This window comes from Paramisgurnus dabryanus, chromosome 8, assembly GCF_030506205.2.
Source record: "Paramisgurnus dabryanus chromosome 8, PD_genome_1.1, whole genome shotgun sequence".
NCBI classification, from domain to species: Eukaryota; Metazoa; Chordata; class Actinopteri; order Cypriniformes; family Cobitidae; genus Paramisgurnus; species Paramisgurnus dabryanus.
Genome location: NC_133344.1, coordinates 37,767,908 through 37,780,076, shown reverse-complemented (window position 1 = coordinate 37,780,076; position 12,169 = coordinate 37,767,908).

The following is a 12,169-nucleotide window of genomic DNA, read 5'->3' as shown; positions in this document are numbered from 1 at the left end:
CCATAATGATTACACTTCAAGCCACAAGTAAAACGGTCCAACCCCTGTGTCTCTACGATGTTCAGATCCAGAGATATAAGGCTTTGTTTATTATGTTGCTAGGGTCTTCATATTTTGTTGCTAGGGGCGTGGCTTAATACCTCAATAAGAATCCCAAGAGACTGATTGGATGCCTGAGTAAAATGAGCCCACCCCTATGTCTCTATGACACTCTGGTGCAAAGATATCCATCTGGGCTTTTTATAATGGTAGTCTATGGGAGATGTTGCTAGGGTACCCAAAATTGTTGCTAGGGGCGTGGCTTAATAGCTCTGGGGTGATCCTAAGAGACTGATTGGATGCTTGAGTAAAATTAGCCCACCCCCATGTCTCTAAGACACTCTAAAGTGAAGATATTCCATCTGGGACGCTTTTATTCCCTTTTATGGGCATGTTTCCTGCCCCATTATAAGTCAATGGGAAATTTTGGGGGCCCCTTACACCCCAGGGGTACAGCTTACACCCCATTGTGAGGTATGTTCTTACACAGCCTGTCAGCCTCCTTAAATGTGGTAAGCCACAAGTTTCTACAAGTTTCTCACTCGCAGCTATGACCCGTCAAAGTTTGTCTCAATGTTAAGTCAATGGAAATTTTGGGGTGTTTCAGCGCCCCGTTTAGGAATTCAGAAGGTCCCATCAGTTAGAAAAGATATAGCAACTCGAGTCAGATCAGACCGAAGGTCTGTCCAAAGTTTGATGGCTGTAGCTTGAAAGCTCTAGGACGAGTTAGAGTTAGAAATTTTAGTCTCAGAAGAAAAAGAATAATAAGTTTAAGTGCAACAACAGTATGTTGGCTTTCTCAAGCCAACATAACAAGGGTTTAATCTTTACAGAATAAAGCTATAAAATAACAGGCTCATGCAAAGCATTCTGGGAACCAAAATCTGAAGGAAAATAAAAAGGCTGATGAGGATTTCTGGCATGATGCTGTGATTTTAGTTTTATTCTGTAAAGATAAAGACTTGTTAATGTTTAATGTTTATTTAACTTTGAACAATACATAGCATATATTTAAATCTACAGTAAGTTACTGGCAAACAGCTGCATAACTACAGCTAATTAGCTCATTTTTACAGTGTTGTTTTCAATACAAATATCAAAAAATTCTTAAATCAAGATGTATTTTCTTTGATGAGCAAACTGACCTAAGAAAATAAGTCTAGTTTAAGACAAAAAAACCCCCACAATATTTAAGTGAATTTGTGCTTAAAACAAGCAAAAAATTGGACAAAAAAAACATCTGCCAATGGACTGCAAAAAGTGATTTTCAATATAAAAAATTATTTGTATTTTTGTCTTGTTTTCAGTAGAAATATCTAAAAATTCTTAAATCAAGATGTATTTTTGCAAACTGACCTAAGAAAATAAGTCTAGTTTTAGACAAAAAAAAAAACATAATATTTAATTGAATTTGTGCTTAAAACAAGCAAAAAATTGGCCAAAAAAAACATCTGCCAATGGACTGCAAAAAGTGATTTTCAAGAAAAAAATTTTTTAGTATTTTTGTCTTGTTTTCAGTAGAAATATCTAAAAATTCTTAAATCAAGATGTATTTTCTTTGATGAGCAAACTGACCAAAGAAAATAAGTCTAGTTTTAGACAAAAAAAAACATAATATTTAAGTGAATTTGTGCTTAAAACAAGCAAAAAATTGGCAAAAAAAAAAAAACATCTGCCAATGGACTGCAAAAAGTGATTTTCAAGAAAAAAAATTTTTAGTATTTTTGTCTTGTTTTCAGTAAAAATATCTAAAAATTCTTAAAATTAAAATAACAAATATAGTCTAGAAAAATAAGTCTAGTTTTTAGACCAAAAATATCAAATTTAAGTGATTCTGTGCATAAAACAAGCAAAAAAAATCTTGAACATTTTTCTTAAACACTAAATTCAAGACAAATTCATGAAAAATTTGCTTACCCCATTGGCAGATTTTTTTGCTTGTTTTAAGCACTACTTATTAAGAAAATACAGCTTGATTTAAGAATGTTTCGATATTTATACTGAAAACAAAACAAAAATACGAAGAAAGTCACTTTTTGCATTGTAAGCATACATTGCTGTTGTATTTCCATGGATGAATGGATGGATGGATGGCTAAAAAGAGCTTTAGATGTCAGGAGTGTGTGTGGTATTTTCGTCAGGTGGTAAGGGTATCTATATGGCTACCGTACCTGAATCACCAAAGTTCAATTCTGCCCCAGCGCATGCTGTGGATGCATTATCCACAAATGACCTTCTGATCACTGCTTGCTTGTGTTGCATTATGATTCCTGCTTTTTGAAGAGTGATGGAGAGTCACTTGCACCTGTGCAATGTTCCACACGCTGGCATGCACTCATGTTTTAAACACACATTCCTGTGAGCTCTCGAGACTCGACCGGAAGCGTGCGGTCATTTGTGTGTGGAACTCATTTGTGGACCTTGTGAGTTTGGAACGTAACGTTAGGTAAAACTTTACCAAAGCCAAAATTTTCCTCAAGCAAATATCACTGGACAGCTTATGCGCATGTGCTGACATACTGTTGTTGACCCAAAGTTCACAGCCGTCGTTTTTCAAATGCAATTTGTTCTTCGTGTCATGTGTTCTTTGCTTTGCCAAGACGGCTGACTTCAACTGAAACCCAATCTTGTCATAATCAGATTACTGGATGTTAACGTTTTTTGAATCCAAAATATGTATTTAATATATATTACTGACATGACACGCAGACTCTCAAATTCGCTCTCGATCAACACAATATTTCCACAACACATGTATATTATTATATAATATAAGATGGAGGTAGAGGTCTTCACAGGTCCACTTAGATCGGAAAACCCGAGGTCTGACCCAAGACCCGGGCGAGGCCGGGTCTGAAAATTTCACGTGTGCATTAGCGGCCTCGGATCTCGGGTAACTTAAAATGAATGTATTTTGGCTAAATGAACCCGAAAAGGCCAAATTATCTCACATGTGTGCAGAACCCCTTCTCTGTTTGGCAAGAGTGGCTGGCGGAAAATCAATTTTCGTTGCGACAGACCTGTCAATCAATTTTAAATGCACACTGTAGTAGTGGTTACCATGGTGCCAAATTGCAGCCGGACAAATTGTTTGCAAGGCCACCAGGGTTTCTTTCTGTCTGACTGGTGCATGCAGGGATGCAGACTGCATACACTTTGCTGCATTTTAAATTTGGGTCCAGTCGGGTTAAAAAAGCGACACTGGGTCAGGATGGACTCGGGTCTAATTTTGTCAAGCTTTTCTTGGGTCAGGTTTTTAAAAAAATTATTTATGCACACACCCGACAACCCAGAGAAGGCATTAAAAAAGTTAATGCATGACAATAATCACTTAATTTGAACTCTACAAACACAAAGAAGTTGTTAAAAGCAGAAGAAATCAACTGAAGAATACCACATATGGGATTTATGATCAGTTCCCCAAACAAATTCAGGACCGCAGATGAAAACTAGTACGGATAATGTACCAGTTCCATAAAGAAGGAAAGCAAGCTACATTATAAGCAGATAAACTTTACATGAATGGAACACTCTATCGTGATCCAAACATCACTACGTGGCAGTAGCTCAATCAAGATTATCATTCCTCATCCCAACACTGACTGTTCCATAATGCATTTTACATAGCCATTCAGTCATGACACAAGAAAAAACAGCAACAACAATTAGAAAACACTCTAGAGCAGAAAATAAAACAGCTAAGTAATTAACAGTCTACCAACCTATCTGAAGAAGCACAAACTGAAATCAAGCAACTTAGGACTCAATCGGATAGTATCATTAACCAAAGAAAATCTGGAAAAAAATATCTGGCGAATATGTTACAATACAAAAAAGACAAGTCACTCATCCCATCCATTCCAGACACTTCAGGTAACACTACACAGGATATACCAACCCCACACTCATAAATCCTCGCTGCTTGTCTGTCTGTCTGTTTATCTGTCTATTTGGCTGGCTGGCCGTCAGTCTTTTTACCCCCTAAAGTTTTTGTTTTCATCTTATGTATCAGGATAAGGTATTCAGAGCTCTTTTCAACCTTTCTTTTTTTGTTAAACCTTCATATGAATAAAAATAAAATGCATGTCGGATTCGAGTTAAAAGTGATTCGAGTCATTTCAGGTCGGGTACATTTCTATGGACCCGACAAGACCTCTAGATGGAGGTAAATGCTACTTTTGATTTTTAGTAATTTTTTGATTATTTCCACCCCATCCCCCTAGGATACTACGCCCCTAAACAAATGAATTCCACATTCATCAAGAAGAGCTTTGCATGTTTATGGTAGCATGATGCAAAGATCAAGTTTTCTGTTCAAAAAATTACAATTGAAAGAGCGAAATGGGAAGATTTTCTGCCTGAAAGTATGCCATGGTATATATTACCATTTTACATTTGAACAAAGGTTGTTTGTGAAGAAATCTGGAATTTATTTGTGTCTAACCACAGCAAACCTGAAGCACTGTTGTTGAGGATCTGACAAGTTAAAGCCTAAATCATTGGTGTGAAATTCCTCTTGGAAGAGCCCTAATGCTGACAACCACAGAGAAACATGAAATTAAGTTCACCATTAAAGCAGTATTTCTCATCATCGAATGGTCCTTTTTTTCTATGGATTTAATTCATACCATTCAATCTTTCTGCTTCTTAGAAATTCAGAGCAAACATTTCCATGTCTCCAAGCCAGCTTTGTTAGGAACTGGATCTGCAAAGTTGCTCGATGACTTCATGAAATTTATGCTACACTCATGTAGGTCTAATACCAAATGAGACAAAATCAATATAGGGAGGATACGGTTATAATTCCAGGCTAATTATGCAAAAGCTTATTTAGCCATTAGCTGCACAAACAACATTGCTGAGTAGGAAAGAAAAGGAAATGTTTGTGCCATAGCAAATTACCATAAGGGCAAATTTCATTCTAGGATGTCTTTTTCCAAATCAGCTTGCAGGGTATACATTGTAAAAAAAAATGCAGCATGAAGTTAAAACAACTTGGTTTTGCAAGTCAATTCAACCTACTATTTTTTACCAGTGGTCTGATTCATGATTTTACATTTCCTTTGGTGTGTAAGTGTGTATTAGTACATGTTAACATTATGCAAAAGGTACAAACCCCAAAGTAAACGATGATGCGAGTTATCATCTCCAACGTAAATCTCTTCTTGGACTACGACAAACACACGGATTGTAGTCAACAGTTTACTTCCTGGGATTTATGATGTAGTAAAGACCGACATTATCATAATTCCTCCCGCCTTTACTCACAGCCTGTTGGTTTACTCCTGTTAGCACTGCATTGTGAACGAATCTGTCAAACATGGTAAGGGGCGTCACATTTCCTGCTGACGTCAGAGGTATTCAGGCCAATCACAACGTACAGTTTAGCTGGCCAATCAGGGACACAGAGCTTTTCAAATCGGTGCTTTTTAGGAAGAGAGTAAAATCTGGAGCTACAAAAATGTACGTTATGTGGAAAATAATGTGTTTTTGAACAGAGATGAAGCAGGCTGACACAGAAATTTGTCTGTATCTAAGATCAAAACTAAAGACCACACTAAGCTGGTTTAAATTGTATATAATATATATTCTAGAGCCCGACCGATATATCGGCAGGCCGATATTATCTGCCGGTATTAGGCATTTTCCAAACTATCGGTATCGACATTAATAATGGCCGATAAATGAATATTTTAAAAAAAAGGACGAAACAGCTTTCATTAGATTTCCTCACTGTTGGTGTTTTTGACAGAGCGCTCTGAACCTAGAAACTGGTAACTTTGATTTGGTTGTTGTTGTTTTTGGGTTTTTGTTCAAAGGCCTTTACGTTTCATATCTTAAGTTTGTATTTTTATACATTTTATTTATCAGAACTTTGATATATTTTGATGTTCCTCTGCTCTGTTGTGACAATAAAAGAAACAAGTTTCTTTTTAAAATGCATTATCATATTATTTTAGTTCATAAATAACTACAAATAACTAATGTTAGGGAAATCTGTTAATGTTTTGTTGCGCGTTTCTGAAAAAAAAAAAAAAAAAAAAAAAAAAAAAATATATATATATATATATATATATATATATATATATATATATATATATCAGCCGATATATCGGAATATCGGATTTTAAAACCAATATATTCTAATATATTCTCGTGTTGCATGTTTATATCTGTAATGTACCACTTTCATGTAACACTATATGGATGCTTGTTTATCTTAGCATATTCACATTTAAGAAATTATTATTTGATATGTGTTTAAATCATATCTTGACTAGTCTCTAATGAATTCCCTTTTTCTTTCCTGATCACTGATATGTTTCGTGTTACCATAATTGATATCAAACTCATTTAATATTAATCCACGTTATTATTGAAACAAAATTTCTGCATTAAACAAACTATGCAGATTTATCCACACCATCCAGTGACAGGGTGCATTATCCTGGTGGAAGAAGCCATCAGAGGATGGTACATGGAGAGGGTACATGGTGGTCATAAAGGGATGGACATGGTCAGAAACAATGCTCAGGTAGGCCGTGGCATTTAAACAATGCCCAATTTGGAAATAAGGGGCCTAAAGTGTGCCAAGAAAACATCCCCCACTTAATACCACCACCACCAGCCTGCACAGTGGTAACAAGGCATGATGGATCCATGTTCTCATTCTGTTTACGCCAAATTCTGACTCTACCATCAGTTTATTTCAATCAAAGTTGCTCTTCTATCAGCTTGAATCAGTCGGCCCATTCTCCTCTGACCTCTGGCATCAACAAGGCATTTTTGCCTACAGGACTGCCGCATACTGGATGTTTTTCCCTTTTCACACCATTGTTTGTAAAACCTAGAAATGGTTGTGCGTGAAAGTCCCAGTAACTGAGCAGATTGTGAAATACTCAGAATGTACATTGCCTGGCATCAACAACCATGCCACTCTCAAAATTGCTTAAATCACTTTTCTTTCCCATTCTGACATTCAGTTTGGAGTTTGGAGATTGTCTTGACCAGGACCACACCCCTAAATGCGTTGAAGCAACTGCCACGTGATTGGTTGATTAGATAATTGCATTACTGAGAAATTTAACAGGTGTTCCTAATAATCCTTTAGGTGAGCGTATAATCCCCTTTTAGCTAAAATCTGGGATTCCCGTAGTGTGTTTGGTCTGAGGTTCAATAGTGTTTTAAATAACATTTCCCTTCCTCTCGCTGAATTGCTACATTTATTTTTGTAGTGAAAATGAGGATTCTCTAGATAAGACCCTAATGCCTAAGTTGAGACCTTTGAAGCTGCATTGAAACTGTAAACTGTTAAGGTCCACTAAAGTCCACTACTGTATATGGGATTTTTTTTTAATGAAATTGCAATATTTCTTTAACTTCAAATCTTCTTATCCAATGTATCAACACATTGTTTGGGAACAGTTTTACTTTTTAGTCTTAGATCATGGATGTGCATTTATCTCTTTAGCCAATTACCTTCATCTGTTCCTTGGCCTAGAGTAACACGATTCACTCTGAGGACTCCATGTTATTGGCTGTCATGGGAGAACTCAGGTTGAATTCTTTCATTCCTTGTCTTGATGTCAACAAGTGTTTCTCCAGGTTTTGCGTTCCCCTTAGGTCATAATATCTTATGGAGGGTGGCCAATGTCTTCTACGGTTGCTTGGCAAATTAGGACAGAACACTGTTGGTTCCTTATCAAAAAATCAAGCAACGTATTTCTTGGAATGGGGTCCTTGACCTAACTATTGTTTAACATATGTCGGTCTCAGCTTCACAATGGTGAAACTCAGCTGTGCCAACGAAAGCATGAAAAAACAAAACTGTTTCCTATTTTTTTAGCTTTGCAGTTACACCTTTTGGGAGCGTGCAACTTCACACAGTGCTTTTGTAGTTCAGTATTCCCACCACAACACTGCAAATACTTCACTGAGGTCAGACTTTATAAATCTTTCCTAATTTTGGCATGCAATAGTTACTTTACTCTCGTATCTTTGAATTACACACCGTGCATCTGTCTGAGCTGAGATTGAACTCAAAAGTCGCATTGGGAGTTTTACACACATCGCTCAGGTTGGCTTTGCAGACAAAGTATTCGTGTCAGATAAATGAAAAGGGGTTGTGGTGTAAACTGTGGTTTACACAGACGCTCTATAAACCAGGTTCTAGATCCATTGTTTGGCAGCTCTCAACGGAGTCTATACGGCCTGGCAGTTTACATGTCGTTCATGTAACACAACTCTGAAAAATATTCACTTCTGTTTTACATAAACACAACAGAATCATTTTCAAAACAGATGTTGCATTCAAAACTTTAATGGAAGGAAAGCAGATGATCAAAATTATTGACATTTTGGCCATGTGTGAATTGATCGTTGGTTTCTGCAATACATGGCACTCTACTGTATACTGTATTAAACAGATCAGTCATTATGCTTTAATGAAAGACACAGAGCAAATTGACAGCATGGTATTTTCACATAACCTTGGGCACTCGATCAAATCTATCAACTCAAAAAAACAACAATGGTTTCCCACAAAAGCCTTTCCAATGGAAATCATTAAATTTGACAGGGAGCGTGTTGTATGTTTTATTTATGAATGTTGAAGACTGTAGTGACTTCTAAGCTAGATTTGTACATGACAATTTAATTCACTCACATAATAACAATGATGCAAACATGGAAACCCTACTGACAAGACTGGCTGGTTTTAGCTGGTCTCGCAACTTGGTTTTAGCTGGGTAAGCTGGTGTAGCAGGAGGGGTTTTGGACACTTTAAAGCTGGTCTTAGCTGGTCAGACTGGAAGACTACACTCTGCTGAGTTGTTTTAACCCATTGTTGGGTCAAATATAAAAAATTTCTGGGTTTTTCCATTTTTTGTTCCAATGCTGGGTTGAAAATAATCCAGCATTTTTAGATTGTAATTGGCCCACCAGCTTAAACCAGCTTGACCAGGCTGGAAGCTTGGCGAAGCTGGTAAGCTATTCTTAAATGGTTTCTTAGCTTTGCTAGCCCTTACGAAAAAGAAGTATACTTCAAGTTCATTTAATTAAGTATACTTTGGTAATGTTGGAGTATAGTTTTAAGTATACTTTATGTAGTAAGTGTACTAACATTTATGTTCTAGTAGTATACTTGTAAGTGCACTGCTTGAATACCGCTTGGGACTAAATTTGCCCACTTTTAGTATATAAAAGTATACTTCTAAGTGTACTATAAGTGTAAGAGTAGTCAACTTTAAGTGTACAACTAGTGCAGAATTAGTTCTTCATTTGTACTGCAAGTGAACTCATGAGTATACTAGTAGTTTTCACGACTTATACTTTAAGTGTACACGCAAATGTTATGTTAGTGTACTCTTAGTAAACTAGAAGGTTACTAATTTTGTGCTGCAGGTATACTTCCAAGTGTTCTTTTAATATACTTTTACTTAACTAGTAGTTTACTAGTCATATACTGAAAGTGTACATGCAAGTGTTCTGTTAGTGTACTCTTAGTAAACTAGTAGGTAACTTATTGTGTGCTGCAGGTATACTTCCAAGTGTTCTTTTAATATACTTTTAGTTAACTAGTAGTTTACAAGCCATATACTGAAAGTTTACATGCATGTGTTCTGTTAGTGTACTCTTAGTAAACTAGTAGGTTACTTAATGTATACTGCTTTTGTAACAAAGCACTTTGACACTGAGGATCCATCTGCAGGTTTTTATTAAACATACTCATATTTCAACAGGCAAGGTCAAAAACAGCAATGTAGGGCAGGCAAATCTCGTAGTCATGAAACAGGCAAAAGGGTCAGGACAGGCAACAAACATACTCATAAACCGGGTAAAACAGATAAAGATCAATAAATACAGATAGATAAGCAGGCAGGCAAACCGCTCAGCAATGACAGCCGGTACAAAACAAGACTTTGCACTGACTGAATGTTTCCAGAGAGTTTATATAGGCTGTCCAATGAGTTTCAGGTGGCAGAGTAATCAGTCCAGGTATGCGGGATTATGGGAAATGGAATCCAGAACGAAAGTTAATATTCAGGGGATTCAGCCATATATATATATACAACCTCAAATCAGAAAAAGTTGGGCCACTGTAGAAATTGTGAGTAAAAAAGAATGGAATAATTTACAAATCTCATAAACTTATATTTTATTCACAATAGAATATAGATAACATATCAAATTTAGAAAGTGAGACATTTTGAAATGTCATGCCAAATATTCATTTTAGATTTCATGAGAGCTACACATTCTAAAAAAGTGCCCCGCTGTAGAAGTATATATATATATATATATATATATATATATATATATATATATATATATATATATATATATATATATATATTTGTTTGATTAGCTCACCGATAGCATACGAAAGATTTAGCTTCAAATTGAAAGTACAATTAAAAGGTATATGTCAAGTATAAAAGTTAATACACAGGAACTTTGTATTGTACTTTAAGTGCAATATATATATATATTTATAGTATGATGTTAAGTTCACTTAAAGTAAAGTTGAGTAGTAAACTACTAGTTAACTAAAAGTATATTAAAAGAATACTTGCAAGTATACCTGCAGCACACAATTAGTAACTTACTAGTTTACTAAGAGTACACTAACAGAACACTTGCATGTACACTTTCAGTAACTAAAAGTATAGTAAAAGAATACTTGCAAGTATACCTGCGGCACAAAATTAATAACCTACTAGTTTGCTAACACTAAAGATTCTCCATAAAGATAATATACATTTGTACACTACATATACTTTCAAAATTTACTTAAAATATACTGTTTCTAATGGATGCTAAATAATGTATTTTATAAATATGCTGTCTGCAGTGCATTATTATAATGATAACTTTAACAGATAAAGTATACTGTACCTAAAATAAACTTTAAAATAAGTTCAAATTAGTATACTTTAAAAATTGCACAGAACTTTAACTCCAAGTATATTTTTTTAAGTATACTTTTAGAAAATATACTAAATTATAATTATTTTGAAATATGTTAAAAGTTTAATTGTAAGCATACTTTCAATATATTCAAAGATTGTACATTTCTTTCTAAGTATTTGTAATGTACTATTGCAAAGTTAAATATACTTGAAATACAATAAAGGATATTTATTTTTCACCAGGGCTATTCATATGGCTTTTTGCAGCTTTCTTGATGTAGCTTTCGTTGTTGTATTTTTACTTTATACTTTTAAGTATACTGTATGTCAGTAAACAAGTATAGGCCAAATATACTTAGACATTTCGGTCAGTATAGGTCAAGTATACTTTGGTACAATTTAAGTATATTTCTGAGAAGTACCTAAAGTACATTTTAGAGAAGTACATAAAAAGTAAACTGAAAGTATACTTTCTTATTTTAAGTTTAAAAGAAGTATACTTATAGCACACTTAAAATAAACTTCTTTTTCGTAAGGGAGGTCCCCCAGGCTGGTCTCCCAGCCTCACAAGCTAAAGAAGTGACCAAAACCCTCTAAAACCAGCCTGCTAGCACAGCGTAAGCACCTAAAACCAGACTGGAAGACCTGCTAAAACCAGCCAACCAGCTTAGGCTGGTTTTAGATGGTCTGTCTTTTCAGTACGGAAAAAAAGTACCTCTAAAAGAATATATTTCACACAGAAATGGTTCAACTTCAATCTGATTGGCTTTATGCAATGTACATTTACATTTATACATTTGGCAGATGCCTTTATTCAAAGCAATTTACAGTGTATTTAGGGGTATACACTTTATCAAACCTGTGCACTGCTAATGCAATGCTGTACCAGTTGAGCTAAAGAAACTTTTTACATTTTCCAAGAACTGGATTTGACAAAGTTTGTCTGTATTCACTGTATATGTTCTGTCTACAAGTAGTCTGTTTCTGTCAAACAAGATCTAGCCAGAGTTAATAAACAAAATGCACTGTGATGTGGTCAGACGATCACTTCCTCTTGAAGCGGGTAGCTCTTGGCCATCATCGACTGCGAAGTGAAAGTCTGAGTCTGGAATACTAACTCACTACATCACATTTGACATTTGTTAAGTGAAACAAACAGCCTTGCTTTATAATGAGATGAGTGACAATGTATTGAATGAACAAATGTGGCAAAACATGAA